The sequence below is a fragment of the Urocitellus parryii genome, chromosome 12, assembly GCF_045843805.1.
Source record: "Urocitellus parryii isolate mUroPar1 chromosome 12, mUroPar1.hap1, whole genome shotgun sequence".
Lineage (NCBI taxonomy): Eukaryota > Metazoa > Chordata > Mammalia > Rodentia > Sciuridae > Urocitellus > Urocitellus parryii.
In genome coordinates, this window is record NC_135542.1 from 43,694,772 (window position 1) to 43,707,178 (window position 12,407).

A 12,407-nucleotide genomic window follows, 5' to 3' on the forward strand; every position below is an offset into this window, starting at 1 on the left:
CCCTCTCACCTGGGACAAAATGTAAACCCCAAAGCACTTGATCCCCAGTGACCTACCTCCTCCGGGTGCACTCTACCTTCCTGCAGTTACCATCTCATCTGAAGAGATGAACAGGAATTAAAACAGACGGGGGTGGGGGTGGGGTGGGGGTGGGGTGGGGGTGGAGTAGAGTCCCAGGCAAAAGCAAGAGGGTGTGCAGCCTCTGGTACGAGGGAAGGAGATGGTACTAATGCAAAATAGAGGCTCTGACATCAGATGAGAATACAGGTGTTTAGAGACGCATCAAGACTTCAGTCTTATTTATAACAAGAAAAAAGAGAGAAGCCACTGGAGTGCTTTAAACTCCAGATAAAGGGAAAGTATGGGAGTGGGGAGAGATGTGACCACAAACTGTATGTGGCATCAGATGTAAAAGTCAATATTAAGTTTCGAGGGTTTGAGAGAAGAGTTGATCAGTGAAAATGGCTCATTTTCAAGGTCAAAAGAAATTGAGCAAGGAGTGATAAACTATTGTAATGAGGCGCCGTTATGTGCCCTAAGGAATTGTAGGTGGCACTGAAGGACAGTGAATGTTCAGAATAAAGAGGGTACATTAGGAAAATTATCTCAGCCACCACACCACGAATGATAAAGGTGTTCTGACTAGGTCCTCCTGTAATTTGGGGGGTCATGAATTGTTCCTTTTCCTCCTTTTGTTGTTCTTGTTGTTTGTTTACAGAATTTCCATAGAAGTAATATATGTTCATTTTTAAAAGTACAAGTGTAGAAACGTAGATGATAATGATTTCTAATTGTCATCCATAATCTCAGCAGACTTTGTAAAGATGTTACTGTCTGGCTCACTACTCCCTAAGGAAAGCCGAGTGGAGACCAGTGGTCCAGGGTAGATATTTGGTTCTCTGAAGTACAAAGTCCCAACTGGAAGTAAATGAAGACACTGACTGAGGCTCCTGGATAAATCAAGTGTAGTAGATGGAGAAGAGGCAGAAGTCTAGACCCTAAAAAGTCGCATGCTAACAAGAAGTACGCAGCCTTCAGAAATAAAAGCTAAGGTTTGTCATACAACGTCAAGACACGGAAGCAGACAGAGTCAGAATTGCCTTGAATACCAGCTGGTGTTTGAAGCTTAGTACTCCAGGCAGGCAGATTTTGTTTGTGATCCATAGGAAAATCCACCTGCTGTTAACACCTCAATCAGGTTTCAAACCATATTTTTTTTTTCTAAATCAGCTTCAGAACTGCCTCAGATTCTTGTCAAATACATACATAAGCTCACATGTACACAAACTCCTAGTGTCCTCCCCAAACCTAAAGAGTGAAGAATCTCTGAAATTAGATTCAGGAGTGTGCATTTTCAAAAGCCTAGACGATTCTCATGAACACCGTCTGAAAATTACTAGTTTGCACTGACTGCTAAGAGGCCTGATGCAGTTAGAAGTTCATGCCTATGAATAACTAGTGTCTGCTGAAGGAATACTGACCCTCACCTGCCTCTTTAAAGAAGTTCTTGCGCTCAGCAATTGTATGAAATTCCATCATTAGTATGAAATACCTCAAACAGCAATATTTTACACATGAATTCAATTATTAGCTATGAACAGCTGAGCGGAATAAGATTTAGCTATCATTTGTCTACTGGCAAATCACATACAAAAACATTAAAAAGATAGTGTACCGTGATCAAGTGGAGTTCATCCCAAGGATATAAGGTTGGTTCAACATACAGAAATCAATAAATATGATTCATCACATCAATAGATTTAAAGACAAGAATTACATGGTTATCTCAATAGATGCAGAAAAAGCACTTGATGAAATACAGCATTCATTCATGTTCAAAACACTAGAGAAACTAGAGATAGTAGGAACATACTTCAACATTGTAAAAGATATATATGCTAAACCTAAGGTCAACATCATTTGAAATGGAGAAAAAAAGAAAGCATTCCCTCTAAAAACTGGAACGAGACAGGGATGCCTCTTTCACCACTTTTATTCAACATAGTCCTGAAAACTCTAGCCACAGCAATTATACAGAAGAAAGAAATTAACGGGATACAAATAGGAAAAGAATTCAAACTACCTCTATTTGCCAACAGCATGATTTTATATTTAGAAGACCCCCCCCAAAAAACACTACATTAGAAAACTTCTAGAACACATAAATGAATTCAGTAAAGTAGCAGGATGTAAAATTGTTATCCATAAATCGATTGTATTTTTATACATCAGTGATGAATCAACTGAAAGAGAAATTAGGAAAACTACCACCTTCACAATATACTCAAAAAAATAAAAATAAAATATTTGGGAATCAATCTAACAAAAAAGGTGAAAGACCTCTACAGTGAAAACTACAGAACAATAAAGAAAGAAATTGAAGAATTTACAAGATGGAAAGAGCTCCCATGTTCTTGGATAGGCAGAGTTAATATTGTCAAAATGGCCATACTACCAAGACACTATACAGATTTAATGCAATTCCTATTAAGGTTCCAATGTCATTCTTCATAGAAATAGAAAAATCAGTCATTAAATTTATTTGGAGAAATAAGAGGCCCAGAATAGCAAAAGCAATTCTCAACAAGAAAAGTGAAGCAAGAGATATCACGTACCAGACTTTAAATTATACTATAGAGCTATAGTAACAAAAACAGCAGGGCATTGCCATCAAAACAGATATGAAGACCAACAGATAGAATAGAAGACACAGAGAAAAACCCACATAAATAATTATCTCATACTAGACAAAGTTATCATAAACATATATTGGGAAAAAATAGCCTATTCCAACAACTGGTACTGGGAAAACTGAAAATCCATATGTAACAAAATGAAATTAGACCCCTATATCTCACCCTACAAAAACTCAACTCAAAGTGGATTAAGGACATAGGCATTAGACATTTTCTTCTACTAGGAGAGAAAAAGTATGCTCAACTCTCCATCATATCAGCTTAGGAACCAAATTCCTCAGTAAGATTCCTAAAACACAAGAAGTAAAATCAAGAATCAATAAATGGGATGGTATCAAACTAAAATGCTTCTTCACAACAAAGGAAACAATCAAGAACATGAACTGAGAGCCTACAGAATAGGAGATAATCTTTCCATCTACATCTATAATCTTTCTCAGAACATCAATCTCTAGGATATATAGAGAACTCAAAAACATAACAACAAAAAAAATAACCCAATCAAAAAATGAGCTAAGGAAGTGAATAAATACTTCACAGAAGAAATCCAATTGGTCAACAAATAAATGAAAAAAATGTTCAACATCACTAGAAATTAGAGAAACACAAATTAAAACTACACTGAGGTTTCATCTTGCTCCAGGCAGAATGGCAATTACCAAGAATACAAGCAACAATTAATGTTGGCAAGGATGTGGGGAAAAGGTACACTCATACATTGCTAGTGGGACTGAAAATTGGTGCAACCCCTCTGGAAAGCAGTATGAAGTTTCCTCAGAAAACTTGGAATGGAACCACTACTTGACCCAGTAGGATCATTCCTTAGAATATGCCCAAAGGACTTAAAATCAGCATACTATAGTGATTTGGCCACATCATGTTCATACCAGCTCAATTTACATTAGCTAAGCTATGGAACCAGCCTAGGTGCCCTTCAACAGATGAATCAATAAAGAAAATGTAGTACATATATACAATGGAATATTACTGAGCCATAAAGAAGAATGAAATTTGCTGGTAAATGGATGAAACCGGAGATGCTCATGTTAAATGAAACAAGCCAATCCCCAAAAACCAAAGGCCAAATATTCTCTCTGATATATGGGTGCTGACTTACAATAGGTGGGGGAGAGGAAGTAGTGAAGGTTCACTGGATTGGACAGGGGGGAGTCGGGGGAAGGGAGGGGGAATGGGAATAGAAAAGACAGTAGAATGAATCCGACATAACTTTCCTATATTCGCATATGAATACGTGACTAGTGTAACTCCACATCATGTACAACCACAAAAATGGGAAATTATATTCCATGAATGTATGCTATGTCAGAATACATACTAATGTCATGTTTAACTAACATGAACAAATAAAAAAGAGATAAATTTAAAAATAATAAAATAAATTTTCATTTTTTCTTTATTACTATAATATTTCTTAAAACAAAACCAAAAGAGGACTCCTTATGCTTTTTCTCAAATTTTCACCAGCATATGTTAGGCAGATAAAAATCTTCTTTATCAATGACTCACTGCTTTTTAGGCTTCCAAAATGTTTAGCTAATATTGAAGGAGTGAAAACATTCAATTTTGTTGCAATGTAACACACAGCAGAGGGCAGGCTCTGTGTAAGTATAACAGAAAAGAATAAGAAATTACAAATAATTGAATGAGAATTAACAAAATATTAGTTGTGTTTTTAGAGCAGACACAACTGAAATTCATAAGTAAGAAATAAATTTATTTAAAATGTATTATAGATATAATCTCATTATATCTAGCAACAATCAGATACTCAAATATAGGATCAAATTCTTAAGTCCTAAAACCCCAAAATATATGGGACAACTTATAAAGAATTTAGAAAGCAAAAATCTGAATGTAGGCTTTAGCTAATGTTCACTTTAGCTAACAACAACAACAACAAAAAGTAGTGAATTCATTTTATGTGCAGCCAAGTAGACATGTTAAAATAAAAATCTGTTAGATGTGCGTGTACTCCCTAGGCCTCAGCATCTAGATCCATTATTTAGTTAAAAACTCAATAATAATTTTTAGAAAGTATCTTTAATTCAGATCTTTACACAAATACAACTTTAGGGTTCATAATAAGTACGCATAATGGAATAAGAATTACACATTTTCCAATTAACTTGGGCATCTTCTCTACGCTGGACTATATAAGATACAGAACTAGGTTCTAAAGTGAATTTTCAATGCTTTAATCCAAAAAAAAAAAAAAACACTTGAGCAGTTAGACAAATTCTAAAGTCCTAAAACCCCAAAATATATGGCAGACCATGGCAGTTAAAACAGCCCAAAACTCCCACCCTCATACAACTCATATTCTGGTGAGGAAATTCACACAACCAACAGAAAATAAGCAACAGAATGTTTTATACAGCACTCAGTCCTTGGGAAAGACTAAAACAAGGAAGGAAATAGAACAGGTGGGGCAGGATGTCAATTCAAAATCACACACAGAGAACCGATCTCAATGAGAGAGATAACTGAGCAGAGGCCTGAAGGAAGAGAGGGAACTCAGCCATGAGGATATCTGGAAAATCTTCCAGGAATCAGCAATAGTGCACGCCCCGGCTGGAAACTTTTTGATTGAGGAAAAGTAAGAAAAATATCGTGGCTGGACCTGACTGAGCAGGAGGTTGTACCTCAGTGAGGTACTAGAACCTTGTGGAGGGAGGGTGGAAGCCATTGAAGAGGGCTGAGCAGATGAGTGACAAAGGGCTTCAACAGTCTCACTCTTGACTCTGTTGAGAATAGACTGCAGGAAGAATAAATGCTGAAAAAGAGATCCATAAGGTTACTGCATTTATCCAGGGAGACACTCAGTGGCAATGGAGGTGGCGAGGTTTGTTGGAGGTGGGAGGGGGAATTTTTTAAAATTTATTTTAATCAGGTATATATGACAGCAGATGTTGAGGTCTGTAAATAAGTCAGAAATAACACCTGGTGTTTTGCCAGAGAAATGTTAGAGTTCGTAAACAAGTCTGGATGGTGCCTGGCAAAATGTCAGAGGGAGTGGTTTGAGAAGTAACAAAAGCGAGCCATTAAGTGTGGAGAGTCCTTATTGGTTGATTGATGTATCTAGTTTATGCTAATTAAGATAAGCTGTGCAAAATGTATAAATAGCTCTGTTGCCCTACAATAAAGGGCTCCTACTCCTGCTGTATCAACGAACACAAGTTATTCGTCACCCCCCGGTTATTTTGCTGCAGCCGGACCCGGCAAGCAGAATGCATTTTGATTCATTGTACACAATTGCAGCACAACTTTACATTTCTATGGTTGTACTGCACATCATACCACATGGGCAGTCATACATGTACCTAGGGTAATAATGTTTGCCTCATTCCACCATCTTTCCTGCCCCCATGCCACCATCCCTCCACTTTGCCCGATCAAAGTTCCTCCATTTTTCCCATTCCTCTCCCCTCCACATTATGGATCAGTGTCCACTAATCAGAGAGAACATTTGGCCTTTGGTTTGGGGGGATTGGTTTACTTCACTTAGTACAATACTCTCCAACTCCAGCCATTTACCTACAAATGCCATAATTTTATGGGAGGGGGTATTTTGAAGGTAGAACTAATACGATTTGCTTCAGGGTTTGAAATTTGGAAAGGAGATCAAAAGGGGAGAAAAAAAAGATCCCAAGGACTTGGACCTGAGCAACTACAGGATGCAGTAGAGAGCAGGAAAAGTTGATAGGCAGATTTTTCTTCCTGAGTGTTTTCAGGGCCTGTTTTCCTGTGTGGAGGGCATGAATATGTCAGTTTACCAGCATTGCTAAAGTGCTGAAGGCCAGAACAGTGTACCCTCTTTCCTAACTCAAAATTAATTTCTTTTTACTTTGAGTAACTCTCCGTTAGCTGGGTTTATAAGTTGGAATTGATTTTTCAATATACTGATCTAGCATGTGTTACCCAGAGAGTGCCTAACTCACTACAATTTCATTAAAAGGCTAAGTGAGGTCAAACCACAAAGGGCTGATGGACTCAAATAATAAACAGAATGATAACTGAGAAATTGTTCAAGGGTGCTTTCACCTTGGCTAATTGCCAGACCAGTGACCCAGCAGGGCAAAGGACTGACAGCAAACAAGCATCCAATTGAGTAGATGCAGCTCCCTAGCGCCTCTATCATTCTTCACAGACCAAAGTGCAGTGGTTGACAAAACCACACGAAGCTGAGATTATCAAGAGACTAGAGACAAAACTCAGATTCATTTAATTTTTTTCAGTGACAGTGGGAGAGTGGCAATCTCAAAAGTCAGAGTGCGGTACAATAGTAATTAGGCAATTCCTAGAGTCTCGTGTCTATAACTTTACATGGTACTTCTCATTATTATGGAGCAAACAGGCCTGAGTAAATGGTTTCCTCCTACAAAGTGGCCATACAAGAGAGTGAATCCCATTTGTTGATCACTACTATGTGATTAGATAAAAAAAAAAAAACACATTGCATATCATACATAATTCACTAATGTATCACTAGATACCCAAGGCCTAAAAGGATCTGCTAATGTATTTCGTATCAGTGATACAATTTTGAAGCATAGCTATTTTTAAGACATATTGGATGAACCTAAATTCAAGACTGAAACAATTTTTGTATTAAGAACCTCTCGTTCTTAGAATTGCATAGCTCCCATATATCCCTTCCATAGCAAAACTTCAGCCATGATAGAATTCTGCAAATATACTTAGAGCTGAAAATAGTTTTTATTGTAGCTTTACATTTCACCCATAAAACCCACTGGCTCCAAATCATTCACTAGTATGCATTCTGGTCCTATCATCACTTCTAATGGAACACACAGGGATTTAGAAAAGAGGGAAAGAGGAAAGTGGGGAGGGTCTTCCCTCAGTGAAGATCTTTAACCACTATGCAAGTCAATTATGTATTAAAACACTCTTACAATGAGCCATGCACTTTGTAAACAACAATGAGCCATGCACTTTGTAAAGATTATCAGCTTTAAATAAACTCTTTTATGATTTTTAGTATATAGATGGAGAAACCAAGCCACAGAAAGCCTCAGTAACAGGAATAAGCTCTGATAAGTAGTCAGTAGTGGTGCCCAGATTTAAACTCTGGCCACTTAGCTCCAGAATCTGTGCCTTTAAATGCTGTAATATGAGGGTAGACACTCAGCTCCGTTAATCTAAATTTCCCGCAGAAAACGAAGTGGGAAAAAAATCACTAAGCAAAAGAAGAATGCACCATCTTAGATTAAAGTAGACAAAAGCTTTGTTATCAAGATACAGTAACTCACTTACTGCTTTTCAAAAGCACTATTTTATTTTGTATCACAGAGTCAAATCAAATCGATCTTACACTCATGCATAAAACTATTTCCACAAGGGATTAGAGAAAATTAAAATTTTAAAGAACAAACAGTGTATTGCTGCTTTAATATATTCATTTATGCTATTTTCTCTACCAAGAAACGATTTCAAATTCAAAATTAGACACTTGCTATGGTTTTCTCACAGATAAAGTGTAAACCTTTCTGTGACCGGGTTATGCTTCATCATTTCTTAAGAAACTCAGCCATTTTTCATCTTCTTTTTTTCCTTCATGGTTTGCTGCTGGCGTTTCAAAACATATTTTTGAACTACAAAGTGAAGTAGAAGAAAAGAAAAAAGATTCACTCAGGTAAACATTTTTTTAAAAAGGAAAGCAAACAGAATTTCTTTTCATGTAATTATTAAATACCTGATATCATGGAAATTCTATGTTAAATTCTAGTTAAACTAGTGTTGGTTCAATTCACTGATAAAGTTTAAGAACCACAGAACTAGTAGGTAGTTAACTTAGACATGATCCTACATAGGCCAATGTTTTCTAGACTCAATTACCTGACTAACTGAGCCAGTGAATAAGATATTTTATTTCCTTAATAAGAGGATTTCTGGATAATTTCTGAGTACTATTGAGAAACTAAAACCCATTACAATCTGTAGTGTATTAACTTTACCTTGTGCACCATATTGCTGAGTGTGTCCAGATAAACTATCTTTCAAGCATGAGAACAAAATAAAGATATTTTCTAACATGCAAGAACTAAGAAATTCTCTATCTTCCTTGGTTAGGATTCTTTCAGGATGCAAGCAAGATAAACTCAAACAAGTTTAAATAGAAGTACTCCATGAGCTCATGGAACTGGAAAGAAAAGTTTGCTGGAAACTCAGGCATGACTCCAGGTCTCAACCATTACCATCAGCTCACCCCCCTCCTCCTCCTCTTCCTCCTCCTCCTCTTCTTTCTTCTTTCTTCTTCTTCTTCTTCTTCTTCTTCTTCTTCTTCTTCTTCTCCTTCTCCTCTCCTTCTCCTTCTTCTCCTTCTTTTCCTCCTCCTCCTCCTCCTCCTCCTCCTCCTCCTCCTCCTCCTCCTTCTTCTTCTTCTTCTTCTTCTTCTTCTTCTTCTTCTTCTTCTTCTTCTTCTTTCTCTCTCTCTCTCTCTCTCTCTCTCTCTCTCTCTCTCTCTCTCCTCTATCTCTATCTCTCTCCCCCCTCTTTTCCCCCATGCCCTCTACTTCTCCCTCTTTCTTTCTCTCCCTTCTAGACCTGCTTTTTCTATGCTATGGCAATATTCTCTCTTCTACTGAATACACCCTGCCTCCATGTTGCAGGAGAAGAAAGTATGGTTCAAACTACACTGGCTTTATAGCATTTCACTAGTAAAAACAAAAGAATTACATGAGTGTATATAATTTCCTTGAATTATACACTCACCTCTTAAAGAAAAAAATCCCTGGACTTGGGGTAATGTGTTATGAGTGGTCGGATATTAATCAGGTACCTCTCCTTGTGGTCACAGGCACAGAGTGTTGTGACTAGCAGCTCCATAAAAGTTCCATCAAAGGGATGGTGCTAGAGTAACAAGTTCTAAAAGAAAGTGTGAAATTGCCAGAAGTAAGTAGAAGAGAGAGTAGGCAACCAAAGCAACAGCAATGCATTAGTAATATATCCTTTTTGAGAAAAACATTTTTTCTACAGAATGTGTTTCTGAAAAACAAAAGAGCAGAATTAAAACTGAGAAAAAAGACCATAGTGATCAAAGAAACAAACAAAATGTTCCACCCAAATGATTTTGATAATATGCTTATGATATAAAATATAATAGGAACATATTTGTAATTGTTTTAAAAAAGTTCTAAAAGCAGAATAGGCTTGTAAAGGAAAAAAAGAATCTGAAAAATTCTGCATAGTTCAAAATTATTGTGATTGCTGTGGAGGAGGAAGGGCAGAAGACCAACAGTAAAGAAAATGTGTCCTAATGGTCTCATCTCATTTGAGTGGATGAAAGGAGAAAGTTTTATACAAATGTTTAATTATCTGTTAATAGGAAAATATAGCTAGGCCAGTGTCACACACTTATAATCCCAGTTACTTAAGAGACTGAAGCAGGAGGATCGCAAGTTCAAGGCCAATCGGTGCAAATTAAGGAGACTCTGCTCAAATTAAAAATAAAAAGAGCTGGGGATGTGGTCCAGTGGAAGAGCACCCTGGGTTCAAAATCAAGTATCACCAAAAAAAGGAAAATATATGCATATGTATGTGTATGATATAGATTGACAGATACATATATGGTAATATATATCTGCATTAAAATTTCTACATATATATATTGATATGTCCATATTAAAACTGCAATATATAGATATATGTAGATATATATCCATGTCTCTCTGCATGTTAAAATTTTAAAATAAGCACTAAAATAATGGTTATCAATCTTGGTTGTATATTTTGATCATCTATAATATTTTTATAAAAATGCAAATGTCTGGACCCAAGCCAAATGATTCTATTTCAGATATGGTCTTTAACCTTAGAAAGAATATTTTTAACCTTTTGGGGATTCTGATAGGTTACTATAAGTGAGAACCACTGCACTAATAGAAATAGGGAATGGGAAAAATTATTACCCAGGGCAAGTCAGGAAATCAGTTAAATATAAGCACAAAAGAAAGCATAATAAAAGGAAAGACAAAATAAAGAAGCAGAAAAAAAGAAAAGAAAATGAGAGCAGAGAAAAGAAAGTCTAAAGTGACATTAGTAAATAAAAGTGTATTTCCTCTATTCTAAAAGATTCTCATGGAAAGTTAAAAAAAAAGTCTAGTTTCATATTATTCTTTTTACCAAAAAAATATTTGTATAAATGATGCAAATAGATGAAAAATAATGTAAATATTAAGATATTCCTGTAAAATAATATCAAATTTAAATCAAGATTGGCATTGTTAAGATCAAAACACAATGTCAGGCAAAATTATCAGTATAACAAAAAGGAGACTTTTATACTAAAAAGTGGTAAAACACATCAAGAAAATTTTAAGGGCCATAATCCTTTATTCATCAAAACCAGCAACCAAATGTATGTAGTAGGAAAAGTTTGGCCTAAGGTGGTTCAACAAAACCTGTCATATAGAAACTATTATCATACCTCTTTTAGATTCACTTTTAGAAGTACCTTTTAGAAATACATAAAAGATAAAAATAGGGAGTGTTGTGATTCTATAAAGATATGCTAGATTTTTATTATTAGATAAATAATAATGATTAGATAGTTAATTTACTATTACAAAACATTTTACCTGACATCCAAAATAGGTACAATATTTTCAAATGGTTTATTTACAAAAACTAACTGCATAATAGACAATTAAAAATTTGCAGTATGTTACAAAATGAAGCATTGTTAATGGTCATATTGGTTATTCTCAAAGCAATGCATCTGGAAATTAATGTAACAAACATGCCATTAACTTCCCACCAAGCTTGGAGACTCAGCAGCAACCCCTACACCTGGTGAGAGGATTCCCCCTTCCAGCATCCTTCTAGGAGTCCAAGGTCCAGAAAGATGCACAGTCATCCTTCTAGGCATGGACTCGTGATATCAATAGGATATTCCGAAAGAAGAGGATGTGAATGCAGGAAATGAAACAGCAAAGAATACCTGAGTATGAAAGGTGCCACTCCTGCTGGCTGAGGCGTGATGCTCAGCAACAACAGCTAATGAGAAGAATAGTTAAGGGTGCTCCATGACACACAGAATGCAGGTCTTTCTAAGAATGTCCACTAGTCTAAGCATGTCTCTGTGAATGAGAAAATTTCATGTAATTTATTTGTAAATTCACTGACTTAAAATTCTGGCAGAATGAGAACAGACATGAGTTGGACGGCACAGACTGGAACAGATTCCATGAAGTTGCTGGGAGCATTAGGCCTAGCTTCCTAGCCCTGGCCTCAGCTTTTCCTGTGTCACCTTATACTTATCTCCATACTTCACAATCAACAGCAACAATGACCTGCTGGCATCTGTCTTCTTACTTCTGCCCCATGAGTCTCTTCTCACCTGTGTCAGCCTCCTGCTGCATCTTCTCCTGAAAGTACTAGACCAAGAAAAATTTAGCTGTCTGCTCAGGACTCTGCTTGCCCCACAGCCTTCTCAAAAGGAGGCTGGTTTTTCTCCCACAGCCCCTCAACCGCTAGACCTGGAGTGGGCTAAATGTTCTTCATGTCTCTACTTGTAATTTTTAAGCAAGCTCCCTGCCTCCTTCCTAAAAATCCATATCTTCGAATATCAAATCATCACATACCACTTGCTAGCCCTTATCACTGCTGTCCTTTGTGGGTTTCCAGGTCATTTCTCTTACTTCTCAACAATTTTACCCTAGCTCCTTGTTA